Source organism: Lissotriton helveticus, chromosome 5_1, assembly GCF_964261635.1.
Source record: "Lissotriton helveticus chromosome 5_1, aLisHel1.1, whole genome shotgun sequence".
Lineage (NCBI taxonomy): Eukaryota > Metazoa > Chordata > Amphibia > Caudata > Salamandridae > Lissotriton > Lissotriton helveticus.
Window position 1 is genome coordinate 1,667,855,391 of NC_136065.1, and position 13,064 is coordinate 1,667,868,454.

At 44.4% G+C, this 13,064-nt stretch overlaps 1 protein-coding gene across 1 annotated transcript in view; it reads right to left on the minus strand.

Annotated features, from left to right (window-relative positions):
- Positions 1–4,935: 4,935 nt before the first annotated feature.
- CDH24 (cadherin 24) overlaps positions 4,936–13,064 on the minus strand; it is a 799,438-nt gene continuing 791,309 nt past the window's right edge. The window contains exon 15 of the mRNA XM_078644893.1: positions 4,936–5,652. The gene's annotated coding sequence lies outside the window, so the exon portion shown is untranslated. The remainder of the gene's footprint in view (positions 5,653–13,064) is intronic.

The window sequence follows — 13,064 nt, forward strand, 5'->3', positions numbered from 1 at the left end:
TAGGACAGGTGTTGGATAGGACACAGGAGGAAAAACTGACCATCAACACAACCAAGTGCCAGGTGGGGCTGTCCTCTATACCTTGGCCATGAGGTGGGTAACAGGCAGGTTCGCCCATTTAGTGTCAAGATACAGTCTGTCATGTAGTTGGAGGTGCCCACTATCCAGACTGAGGTGAGGGCCTTTTTAGGACTCATGCGGTATTACAGGAACTTTGTTGCTAACTATAGAAGTAGAGTTGCCCCATTGTCTGCATTGACGGCCAGAAGCAGTGTAGGAAGATGATCTGGACTGAGGAGTGTCAAAGAGTATTTGAAGAGCTGAAGAAGGCACTATGTGTTGCGATAAGAGTACCTGACTAGAGTCAACTTTTAATTATTGAGACTGATGTTTCTGACCAAGGAGTTGGGGCTGTGCTTTCTCAACTAGTTGACAAAGGTAGACCACGTCCAGTGGCCTTTCTTAGTAGGAGATAACTACCCAGGGAGAAGAACTGGATGGTCATTGAGAAGGAGTGCTTTACAATAGTGTATGCCATGTGCACATTCTGCCCATTCTTGTTTGCCACAGGATTTTTAGGGCAGGTGGATCAGAAGCAATATAGTGGTAGATGGTTATGATGGGTGAGAATACCATCTTGTTAAGATGGTCTATTTCACTGCAAGGTTTGATTTAGTACCAGAGTGCACAGCCGGATTAAACCACAGGAATGCATATGGACTTACTTGTAGGTTTTGTTGCTCTAACTACCCAAATTCTCCAGGTTTGGAGTTGGTTTGGGGTAGTCTCATTTGGGAGGTGTGTCTGTTGGTACGAAAAAGTCCTTTCCATGGTGACGGATGTGCACAACCTGCCCAGAGTGGCCCAGCTGCATGGATATCTGGAATACTGGTAATGATTTTTGGTCATGGGCGAACGTGACTCCTGCATGTATGTCATGATCTAGGCCTGTATCATGACAATGTTGTCTTGCTAGACTGAGAAGAGAACACCAAGTGGCACCATATAGTGGTAGCAACACATCCGTTTTATTTTCAATAGTAATCAGTAGTGTGAATCTGCCTTTTTGCCTGTGTCACTGGAGTGGTGCCTACAGACCCACTCATGTAAAGTTCTGTAGCTGTGTGCATAACTCACCCCTGGCCGGGATGGCTATGTGTAGTGCCAGACAACCCATGATGCTTCCTTGATTGTGCTGGGATGCATGTGTGGGCCTGTGGATGCTACATGAGATAAAGACCATGGGTTCATTTTGGAAACATGGGACCTGAGGAGGGGGCTAGTGGAAGAGAGGACTGCAATCCCCAAACAGGAGATGTGGATTGACATTTCTGAGGGCTGGGGTGGGAACAGACCCACTGGAGGAAGTGGAGCATCCTCTGTTCATGCCATAGATCTCTTTGATTTATTTATTTATTTATAACGTTTTATATAGCGCGAACAAGATCCCGAAGGATACCAGAGCGCTTTACAGTAATGGTAGTATGGCACATATATATTAGGATCTGAGTGTTCAAATGATGCATATTGGTAGAGAGAGAAAGAACGCATTTATTATTCATTGACTGGATTGACTTGAAAACTAGAGTCGTTTTCATTCATTTCCGGGCGTAGACACAAGGCTTCCACCAATGGGGTTTACCGCTGGAGGGACAACCCCTTATCGCTCTATGCATTCACCTTGTCTGCCCTCATTCACAAGCCTCTAACGAGGGGGTCTGTAACGGAGGGACCGCCACCCCTTGGAGAGTTTAGACTCAGTGGACGCCAATTCAGATTGCGGAGGATGGGAGTAAAAGTAAAACAGAGATGGAAACAGATTGAAGGCAAAAAAGAAATAAAGAATGGAATAAGAATAGATGAAAGGCCATCAGCGAAGGCTCTGGCAGAATGAGACAACGCTGAAGACGGGGATGTGAGAGGCACAGATTTGAAGCCGCCATTGTATCCCCTTGATCACTGGGTGCCCCCGCGGCCTCGCAGTGCGCGCGCTCCCGCTGGCACAGTTATCGCGCGCCCCCGCTGACCCCTCGCTCCTCGTCTTGGCGATTTCAAAGGCCTGGCAGCCGCGCCTGCCCAGCGCCTCATTACACAGATAGGCATCGGCGCTATTCATCGGAGAGCTGGGAAGGGAATTAGTCCGACTCCTCGCCGCCGCGTTTGTCTCCCTTTTCTAAACCGCTGGCTTTGAGGGCGCTAATCCGGCCGCGCCAGAGCTCACCTACCCTACTTTCAACCGGGGACGATGAGAGGAGGACGCCAGCCAGAAAGGAAAATCCGCTGTCAGATATGCGATTAGACGCCAGGCCCATTTATTCGCGTGGTGTGCGGCCCTTGACATGCTAGTTAGCACATCAGAGGCCCAGCAGACCAAGATGTCAGTGAACAGAGAGTGTGGGAGAGACGGATGGAGTTCGCACCAGCGGGAGGCAGCAGAGGGTGCGCGAGGATTCCCTGGAGGCGGTCTTCTGTCTCCCAATGGACGACACAACGCACTCACAATCGCTGCCATGGACGGTGACGGCCAATTTACAGCTCCGTGCACACTGAGGGGTCTTTGTCTGCCCCCTTGGACCATGAGACACATCCTCAGCTCCCTTGGAGGATGGAAGAGCTTCATGGGTCACAGGGGTGACTAATAACTCTGCTTTCACCCATGGACATGCGCGCTCCATGGACCAAGCAAGTGCATCAGTGACTCCCATGGATAATTCAAGCCCGTGTACGACCCCCAGATAAAGAATACGCGCTGCATGGACAATGCAAGCACCCCCAGGGATGACGCAAGCTCCTCGGCTACTTCCAAGACAACACAACTGAAGCAACAATGCAAATAAACAATTCAAGTTAGTTCACACCTCCCATTCATGACACAGGTGTCCAACAAATCCTCCAGGGGGGTGGTGGCCACTCCCAGTGCAGTTTTTGTAGCTAGTAGACACTCCTGAGTATAAAATCGGATAGTTATGTTCAGAAAATAGGACAGATGATCACAGAGGCATTCAGCGAATAAGCTGTTGTTTGGATGGAACTCAGAGGCGAGGATGGTTAGTCATAGGAAGCTTGCCTCAGAAAAGTGGCATTGAGTTCAAAGGAGACCGCAGAGGGATGGCATTTAGAGAGGAAGTCAGCTGAAGAAGGGGTGAGCTTCACAGAGCAGGACTGTTGACAATGAGATGATATTAAGAGAAGTTGTTGGCTGGTCCTTGGATGGTAGTCAGAGGACAGCGCGGTTGGCCAAAGGTGATATTCAGTGGAGAGGACTGCTGGGTTTACAAACAGAGGACATTAGCCGTAGAGGGGGTTTAAAGAAGTGGATGAAAGATCATGGAAGACATTTCGAAAAGAGGACATTTGGTCGAGGGCTGATATTTGAACATGAGTGTGGTTGGCTTGAGGATGGTATTAAAAGGTAGTTGACCAGGTGGCATTATTTTGATGCAATGATTACTGATTGAGGGGTGGTACGTACAAAGGTAGGAAATCGCTCATAGGACTGTAGGCAAAGAAGTGAGTGGTTGCTTATGAGAAGGTATTTGAAGAAAAGGAAATTTCTTTAGAGGAAATATTCAGAGGAGTTAGTGGTTGGTTGCGGGGTAGCATCAAAACAAGTAAATAGTTGGTTGCAGGTTGGCAAGAAAGAAGCAAATGGTTGGCCAAATGGCTGTATTTCTAGACGGGGACAGTTGGTTGAAGGGTTGTATTTACAACAGGGGAGGTAGGGCAGAAGACTAAATTCAGAGAATGGAACAGTTGTTCATGTGATTGTATTTAGAGAAAAGGTTGTTTTATCAAGGGATGATGTGACTTTTACAGAAGGCAGTTGATCAAGGTGTGATATATACAGAAGCTGGTTGATTGAGGAGTTATAGATATAGGAGAGGATGTGCTTCAGATGATAATCAAAGAAATGGAAGTTTGATTTTATTAAATGTTTTTATGGGTCTCGTTGATTTCTGAGTTTCTGTCCTACATCACGCCCTTGTGTAAGTCTTGAACTGCCCGACTTTGCAAAAATAAAGGTCAACTGCTAAAGGGGTGTACCTGGTGCTCAGGTTTGGGTTGAACAGTAATTTAAAGCCCCAAGACACCAGGGAGAAAATACTCTCACTGTTGAAGCTTTGGTCCAGTAACCCCTTGTGCCCTGGGACTGCTGAAAATCTTCCCACAGACGGTATTTGCAGAAGAAGGAAGTTGGCCACGGGGGGATATCTGGTGAAGAGGACGGTGGGTTTTCAGATGGAAACCAGAGAAATGGAAGAATGATCAGGGCATGATAAAAAGAGGAGACGAGAGGTGGGTGAGGGGTGGTACTCAGAGAACTGGGTGGTTGCGTGATGTGTGGAATTAAAAGAAGCAGAGGGATGGTCATGTGGATACAATTCAGAGACAAAGATAGTAGGTGATAGGAAATCCGGCACCTGGGCAGAGAATGCTTTCTCATAGATTGCTAAGTTATATAGAAGACGGGAAATCACCAGTCTCTGACCTTCGAGCAAGTTCCAGTTCATACCACAAAGCAGAGAAAATAATGTGAGCTGGAGCTAAACACACACATTAATGGAGAAGGATCCAAACATACAGATAGATGTACATGGGCATTACCAGTTGAGCATCGTTTTTATATGGAGCAGCTTGAGATACAGCTTCAGCTCCCATCAGAGAAGCAGATCACCCAAACAGGCATGGAGAAAGCAAGGTGGTGGAGGCCGTGAATAAAGCAAATACTTTATACTCATCGTGCACTTCATTTCTGCAACACAGATAACATTGCAACCCTTCTCTAGCTCAACATGCAGCATCAGGCTGGCTTACCTTTATGATACAGACACAAAGTCAGTATGACCTAACACCTAATCGTGAAACTGATGACATTTTAGTTCATAAACACACTTTCAGGTCCTGGAAACAAAGCATCACACATTTTGGGTGATTGTTTTTTTAATATAGATTTTTTACATTTTTTTGTTTTTATAGAAAATAAAATGTTTATTGGTATTAAATTAAAATTCACGATTCGATGAGTAGTCCCTTTCGGCATCTGAGAGAACGGAAGGCTGAATTGGTCCTTACCCCCAACCACCAATCTCCTCCATTGTCCCTCCCATCACGCGGAGGAAAATGATGCGGGGCAATCTTCAGCACAGGAAGTACCCTCTGTACGCAGTGTGAATTCCAGTCACGGGCAAACACCTCACTGGGAACGTTGCAACAAACATTGAAACATGTGGTTAGACAGGACACGTGGAAGCAGGCGGCTGAGGAGGAAGGGCCGGAAGTAATGGAATAGACAGGAAGTAGGCGGCCAGAAAGGAAGTAGGGAAACTGATGACATGGAGGTGAAGGGACAAGCAACAGGGGCAACTAACAGACTGACAAACTGTAGGTAAATAATAGGATGTGGAGCAGTGGACAACACAAAGGACAACAGACAAGACACAGGGAACAAACAGGACCCGAGGGAATAGACAGCTCCATGGGAACCTCTGCTGTGGCTTAGAAATGAGTCTCCTGGGGAAGGGGGCAAGGTAGGTCTGTGACTTCTAACCATCTCGTCCTCTCTCTGCAGTCGCTCCTCAATGAGAGGCGAGTTCTGGGGGAGCGATGAAAGTCTCGTGCTTGGACCTTGGGCGTTGACCATGCTGGTGTTGCCTGTGGAGAAAGAGAAATGACAAACAATGTCACACATGTGATCAGACATTACGGAGATAGTTCAGTGTAACAATGGACCATGGTGGGGATCTTCTCTCAACCCAATGGGTGGAGACCCCCCATATTGTGATCACTGCCGGATTGGCCATTCTACCACTCTGGCATTTCACCGAAAGCTGATTTTAGAGCACGATGAGCTGCCATGACCCAACCATGGCTTCATTGACACATTCTAATTACGGCTTACAGCATTTTGGGGCTGGTTTTAACACGTTGGCCTGGGTTGGTTTTGGTTTCCATTTAGGCTGTGATTGTGGTGGAGACTGTGACAACCCACCAAAAGACCTGGGCCTAATCACCTCTATCTCTTGGCCAGAAAGCACTTACATCTGAAAGATTAAACAACAGGGGCATCTTGCCCACAGCTTTCACTGTCTCAAGTCTACTCTACAACATGCTACAGTTTTCTTTGTCTCCAGTCTATGGCTTCCTGTAGTTTTTTCGCCAGCTGCCACAGTTTTCATGTCTTTGGTGTATCGCTTGCTAACGATCTCTCCATCTTTAATTCACAGCTTGCAGCAGTTTTCTTCTTTTTTACTCCTCAGCTTGCTACAGCTTTGCTGTCTTTAGGCTACAGCATGCTACACGTTTCCCCGTCTCCAATCCACATCTTACTACACATCTGTATCTTCAATCTGCAACTTGCTACTGTTTTTACTATGCGTATTCTAGAGCCCAGTACTGATGTCATTGACTCTAGTCTACAAAATGCAACTCTTTTCCTGTCTTTACAGCCTACAGCACTTTTCTAGTCTCTAATGCAAAAATTGTGATAGTTTTCTACAGTTGTCATCATTTGTATTTTCTTCTGCCTGCACCATCTATTCTGTGCTTTAGCTCTACCTTCTATTCTAGCCTGCATCCTGCCACCTGTGTGTTTGTTCACAGTTTGTGCATCTCTTGATACAGCCTGTAGTATCTCTAATCTCTTAGAACAGTTTTCCTCGTCTCGAGTCTGTGTGTCCCTGCAGTTTTTCTTGTCTTGGTTCTACAGCTTGCTACAGGTTCCTGTCTTTACACTACAGATGATTAGAGTTTACCTGTTTTTTACTCCACAGCTTGCTAATTTTTTTAATATTTAGTCTACATAATTCCTGATGCCCTGTGTCTAATTCATTGTTTGCTACTGAGCTGTGTCTTTAATCTACAGCTTGTTACAGTTTTTTTCTGTCTCTATTCTACAACCCACTACAGCAGCGCATCTTAACTTTATAACTTCTGTGCACCCCTACTGAATCGCTACGTGAAGCCAGAGTCCCCAGCCTAAGTACACTCTAAAATTCGAACCATAAACCCATACACATAAATACAGAAACAGGTATACATCACACAAATACACTAGATATGACATATTTAAGTCGCAAAGAAAAAAAATCAACATTCAAATATACATTTATAGGAAGGTTGGAGCTTTACAAAATGTAGTTTCATTTCTAAAAGACGAAGTGAAATGTTAAACTCTAGCTTATTATGGTGTCTCTCTCGGTCCTAATGCATGGCTCTTTTTTGTTGCTGCATGTCAGAGTCTCACTTGAGCCGGGCCAGACTACCTTCAACAGAGGTTACGCTGGTCTGTACCGAAAAGATCGTTGAGGTCATCAGATGCTAAAATTATGATGGTGCCTTGTGTAGGAAAAGCCAGTTGGGGTGGCAGAAGTTTTGTAGCCAATGCTGCCAAGGCATGGAACGATCTCCCAATATACCACAGAAATATGACCAATCTCCTGGCCTTTAGGAAAGCATTAAAACATGGCTTTTCACTCGTTAATATCAGTGTACCTCTTCTATTCTCTTACTGTTTCGGCAGGACTTCATACAGCGCCAGGACACCTTCGGGTAGCAGTAGCGCTCTAAAATAACAATATCTCTTACTCTGCATGCATTGCTCCCACGAATCAAGCTAAGGATGCTAACCTTGGGGCAGATTTACAAGCCCCATGGGCCATTTTTGCGCAGCCGTTGCATCACTTTTGTGATGCAGCAGCGGCGTAAAATATGCAGCCAATTTACAACGTGATGCATCTAAGAAGATGTGTCACGTTGTAAAGCCCTGCGCCACATTATACCTGCGCCAGGTATAATGCATGCAGGGTGGGCGTTCCCACGCAAAAAGCCATGTAGAACTGATGCAGTGAAATCTACGCAGGGCTTTTTAAATAGGACTCACCCATCTGTTTTGGCGCATTGCTGAAGTTGCGCCACTTTCATAAGCAACTCCAGCAATGCGTCACTTTTGTGCCAGCAGATGGGTCAGAATTCCTGACGCATCTGTTAATCCTTGCGCCATGGAGCACTGTATTGTAAATACAGCGCATCCATGGTGGCGCAAGGACATTTGATGCTGACGCAAGGAAACTGATGCATCATCTGCCTCTAAGTTTTTAGGCACCAATTTCAAATTCCTTGACATTTACAGATCTTTTTTAAATGTTCAATGTAACTCTTTTCTACATATATACTTTCCTCATCTACTAATATTATTTAGTTTTCTAAACCATTGCATATCCCCTGAGTAGCCTTCAGAGACCACAGACATTAATGGGCTACAGGTCAAGAACCGCGTCTCTACAACTAGGGCAACGGTTCTTCACCTGTGGTCCAGGTAGCCGAGGGGGTCTGCAAGGTCTACTCAGAGGGTTCATGACAGTTTCGAAAATGAACATTAAGAGATTAATGTAAAATGAAAATATGATAAATTAAGAATGTTCTGTAAATGTGAAGGTATTTGAAATTGAAGGCTAAAATAAGGTTATTTTCCTCAGATTATTTTATGAGATCAGTGCAAACGCCCAATGAAGACTATATTATGGGAGACAGGTGGCCTCAACTGAATTAAAAAAAAATCCAACCTTATAATAAAATAACATTTAACTTTTATTTTTGTGAATTAAATAGCATTTTCATAATTTGTGTATTTTTTTAAAGAATGGCTGTGCATTGCTTTGTGCTTCAAATCCTTGAAATAACGAAGGCCCGGTTCTTGACTTCCAGTAATGACTAAGTGGGGGCCCTGGATTCCAATAATAATTCAGTGGGAGTCCTTGGATCCCAGTAATGAATAAGTGGGTTTTCACGGAACTCCGAAGGTTAAGAACCACCGACCTTCGGGCCTGACAAAACTATGGCATTAATCCTGGACATTAGTTATAGGAGGAGCCAGAAAAGTACCAGTTTTCCATGAAAAATAATATATATAAGTGCGTCCCAAAGTTTTAGAATCATAACCCAATTTTCAGAAAGACATACAATCATAGCCAACCTAGCTTTAATGTACATGAGGTCAGGCCGATGTTTTAATGTAATGACAGTAATTGCTTGTAAACGGCATGACCATGGCCTTCGATAACTGACTGTGGCCAAGATGTTGACCTGCCTATCAAAGTGGCAGATGGTAAATTTCACTGGAGTATGGAGCTGGAGCACTTTTCAGAGTGTGGTTCTGGCCTGTGACATCCGTTTACTAAAATCACACGGCTTGTGAAAAATCTAGGTGTTACCACCAGTGATTTTAGCAAATTTGAGAAGCCCCTTCTGTAGCAGAGTATGGGGTAAAGCCACACAATGGTTTTTATGCTAAAACAAGGCCCATATCTATATATGCACATATCTATCTACCTATCTATCTATCTGTCTGTCTATCTATCTATCTATCTATCTATCTATCTATCTATCTATCTATCTATCTATCTATCTATCTATATATATATATATATATATAAATATATATATTCACAGATTCACAGAACTAACTTAAGACAAAATCCTAAACTTACTACCATTTTGGTATTCACAGAAGGCACTTACTCATTTTGGTATCCACAGAAGTCACTCACTCATTTCGGTGTACACAGAAGTTAGGAGTCCTAATTTTAGGACTCCTTAATGCCTTTTGTGAATACCGAAAGTCTTAAAGTTAGTATTTTTCTGAGTTTAGGAGTCCTAAAGTTAGGAGTCCTAACTTTACTACTCCTAAACTGAGAAAAATCATAACTTTCGGTATTCCCAGAAGGCATTTAGTAGTTCTAAAGTTAGGAGTCCTAACTGTACTACTTCTAAACTGAGAAAAATCCTAACTTGAAGACTTTCGGTATTCACAGACGGCATTTAGGAGTCCTAAAGTTAGGAGTTTAAAGTTAGGAGTTCTAACTTTACTACTCCTAAACTGAGAACAATCCTAACTTTAAGACTTTTGGTATTCACAGAAGGCATTTAGGAGTCCTAAAGTTAGGACTCCTAACTTCTGTGAATACCGAAATGAGTAAGTGCCTTCTGTGAATACCAAAATGGTAGTAAGTTTAGGATTTTGTCTTAAGTTAGTTCTGTGAATCGGGCCCTCCATGTCCGTGCCCGTGCCATTCTTTTTCTTGAAAAAAGTGTCACCTCCTGCCTCTGAAACTTCACATGCCTCTGATCTCCCTCAACACTGTCTACGTGTCATTTGGCATAGAAAGCAGCACTGAAGGGGACTTCCAGAGCCCTTACTTACACCTCATTTACAAGTGACATGTGGATTGCAGCCTGAGGACGTGCTTGTGGCTGTGCTTGGCACTTGTATTTGACACTGTCTGTAAGTTCCACACACTGTATACCCCATGCCTTACTGTGTGTGTCTATGCTTTCCTTCCCCTTTGTCCCACTTTTAACGCTGGCCCTACTGCAATTGCCAAATCTTCATGCCCCTATCTTCCCACATCATACCCTATATATACTCTTACCGTGTCCGCTCTCTTGCATTTTCTTGGTCCTCTTTTCCACTCCATTGTTGTGTGCATACTGACAGTGCCCCCTATTCATAACTGTCTCTAGTTGTGCATCTCTTCCACCTCCCTGTTTTCCCTTTCTGATTGAGCTCACTCTAACAACTACCTCCGAGCGTCTCTGTCTCTGGCAGTTTTTTCCCTGTATAGCCTTTTCTACCTTTCAAACTACATGTGCCTGCCTAACCACCCAGCTTCCCATTCCCGCTGTGCCTACTCACTGTCCTAACCCCACCTGTACCTACCTGTTGCCTAACTCCCTTGCCCTTTGTCTGAGCCTGCTCCCTGCTTGTGTACCTTTCTCCCTACTGGACATTCTGTTTTTTGCAGTTGATGGGTTAGGAAGCTGGTATCCTGTAGATTCCATTAAAGAAACACCAGTTTTCCAGCTTTAATATAAAAGTAATTTCAATTTTAATCCATTGTTTGCCAGTTGGAGGGAGGGTGGGCCATCATGTATCCCCTCAAATAAAAATATTCCTTTGCAAACTAACCAGGGGGTGATCAGAGGCGTCACAATTAATATTTGCCACAGTGATGTTTTTACCACAGAGTATGAGCAAAGTGGTTATTGCCTGATTTCTGTGTGTCCAGTCTTTCAGGACATGAATACAAACCACTGTTAAAGACATTGGCAAAGCCAGTAGCTCTAGGTAAACACTCATAAGGTCCCAAAGGAGAGACCTATTGGCTATGCCAATGCTTGTTTTTCATTGCAATCTATGTATCAGGCTGTTTTATGGCTGTTGATTTAGAACACCCGTGGGGCGCCAAAAGACGCTATCTTGGGTGGCGCTCTAGTTGCTGACCCACACAATGTGCAAGTAGGAAGGGCTCTATAAACCAGTACTGTTGCACGGGAGTGCCGCTTGAGGGCCTAGGGCATGCCAAACGCAAAGCCTCCTGCGTCCGGCCACGATCCCTGCCATGCTGTCCGTTTGTATGCAGAAGCAGGTCAGTTAAATTACAGAAGGTTTGCTACAGGATGGCCTGAAGTGACTTAGGACCACCAATTTTGGAAGCTGTGTTCCTCACTTACTTTAACGTATCCCAAAGCACAGATATACCTAAGCAACTGGATGGTCTTCCCTTCTTTGAAAACGAGGTTGGGAGGAGAGAGTCTTTAAACAAAGATACAAACAAAGATACCTCCCACATATTACAATGTTACCGCCAACGAGCATTTTAGACCCACCCTGGAGCTAAACCTGTTTACGAGGGTTGCCTGAGGTGTGCCCTGCTTAACGCTCCCTCATCAGTGGAGCATTCCATAGTAATCCTTGAACTGCTGTGTCGGGGGGAGCTGGGTGTCCTGCTTCCAACAGAAACTTGATTTTCGGACACTTCCACTGCTGATGTTGAACACCATCCCCTAAAGGTTTTAGAATACTTTAAGGTAACCCCCTTCAGAAAGGGTTGGGGGAAGTGGCTATTATAGGGAGTGCTGAATATTCCATCAAATGAACTCACACTCTAGGAGTTTCTGTAAGTAGAGTTTCTCGGGTCTTCTCTTGCAGCTCCCGCCTCCACTGTGCTTAGTGGAGGTGTGTGGTGCCTCCCTCCTGTCACGTCCACACGCTTTTTAATTCCTTTTTTGATCTGATACTGCCTCTATCCCTCTCGCATACTAATTTGCTTGTGGTGACTGACTTTAATTTATGGATTTATCTAATTACTCCCTCTCTAATTTCATAGAGAGCATGGCGCCCAGGGATCTCACTCAGATAGTCAATCAACCAAGAGATAATAAAGTACACACATCAAACCTCGTTTTTGGATGTCCCAATAGCGTCAAACATATTGGTGTTGTGCAACCCTTTTGGACCCATCAAGACCTAAGGCTCCTCAGGTAAAACAACAGTGTAGTACATTTTCTAGCATTAAACGGATCAATCAGCTGACAGTGCAGAATCCTGACGACACAAAGGAGAGTTATACTATAACTACGTCCATTGGGCTGAGATGGTCTTAGATGCTGCCTTCCCTTTAAAGATAGTCATCCTAACGCATTTGAACCCCTCTGCAGCCTGGTACACCTGTGCACGGATGTAAGCCAAAAAGGGATGTAAAAAACTCGAACAGATATGGCACCATCATTTTTCCTCTAAAACCAGAACAGAATTAAAGCAGGCGTTATCTAATTATAAAACTAGCAGTTGCAGCAAAAGCGGAATTCTACTGAAATAAAATCTTAGCTGCAGAAATTCCTCTAAGGAGATCTTTGCTATAGTGAGATTTTAAGCCTCCTCCAGCTGCATAGTATCAGGTATTGTTCAATCACACAATTTAGCTGATAAACTCTCCAATTATTTAGAAGAGAAGATTAACACCGTGTGCGGTTCATTGCATCAAATAAGACAGCGGATTGACCCATATGGGAAGCTGCCTTGAACTTTCTGTCTCCTCGGTTGAGGTCTTATCCTCCGACTTCCACTTGGAACGGATGGATGCTTCGGCTGAGATTACTCCCGGCCTAGATAGTTTGAACTGTTTGACTTTGGAGCAGTTTATCTCAATTTCTGGATCTAGTAAATCTGGCTCCTCACTGAACCCGATTCCTCCAAAATATTAGAACATGGTCAAATCGTCTCTCCT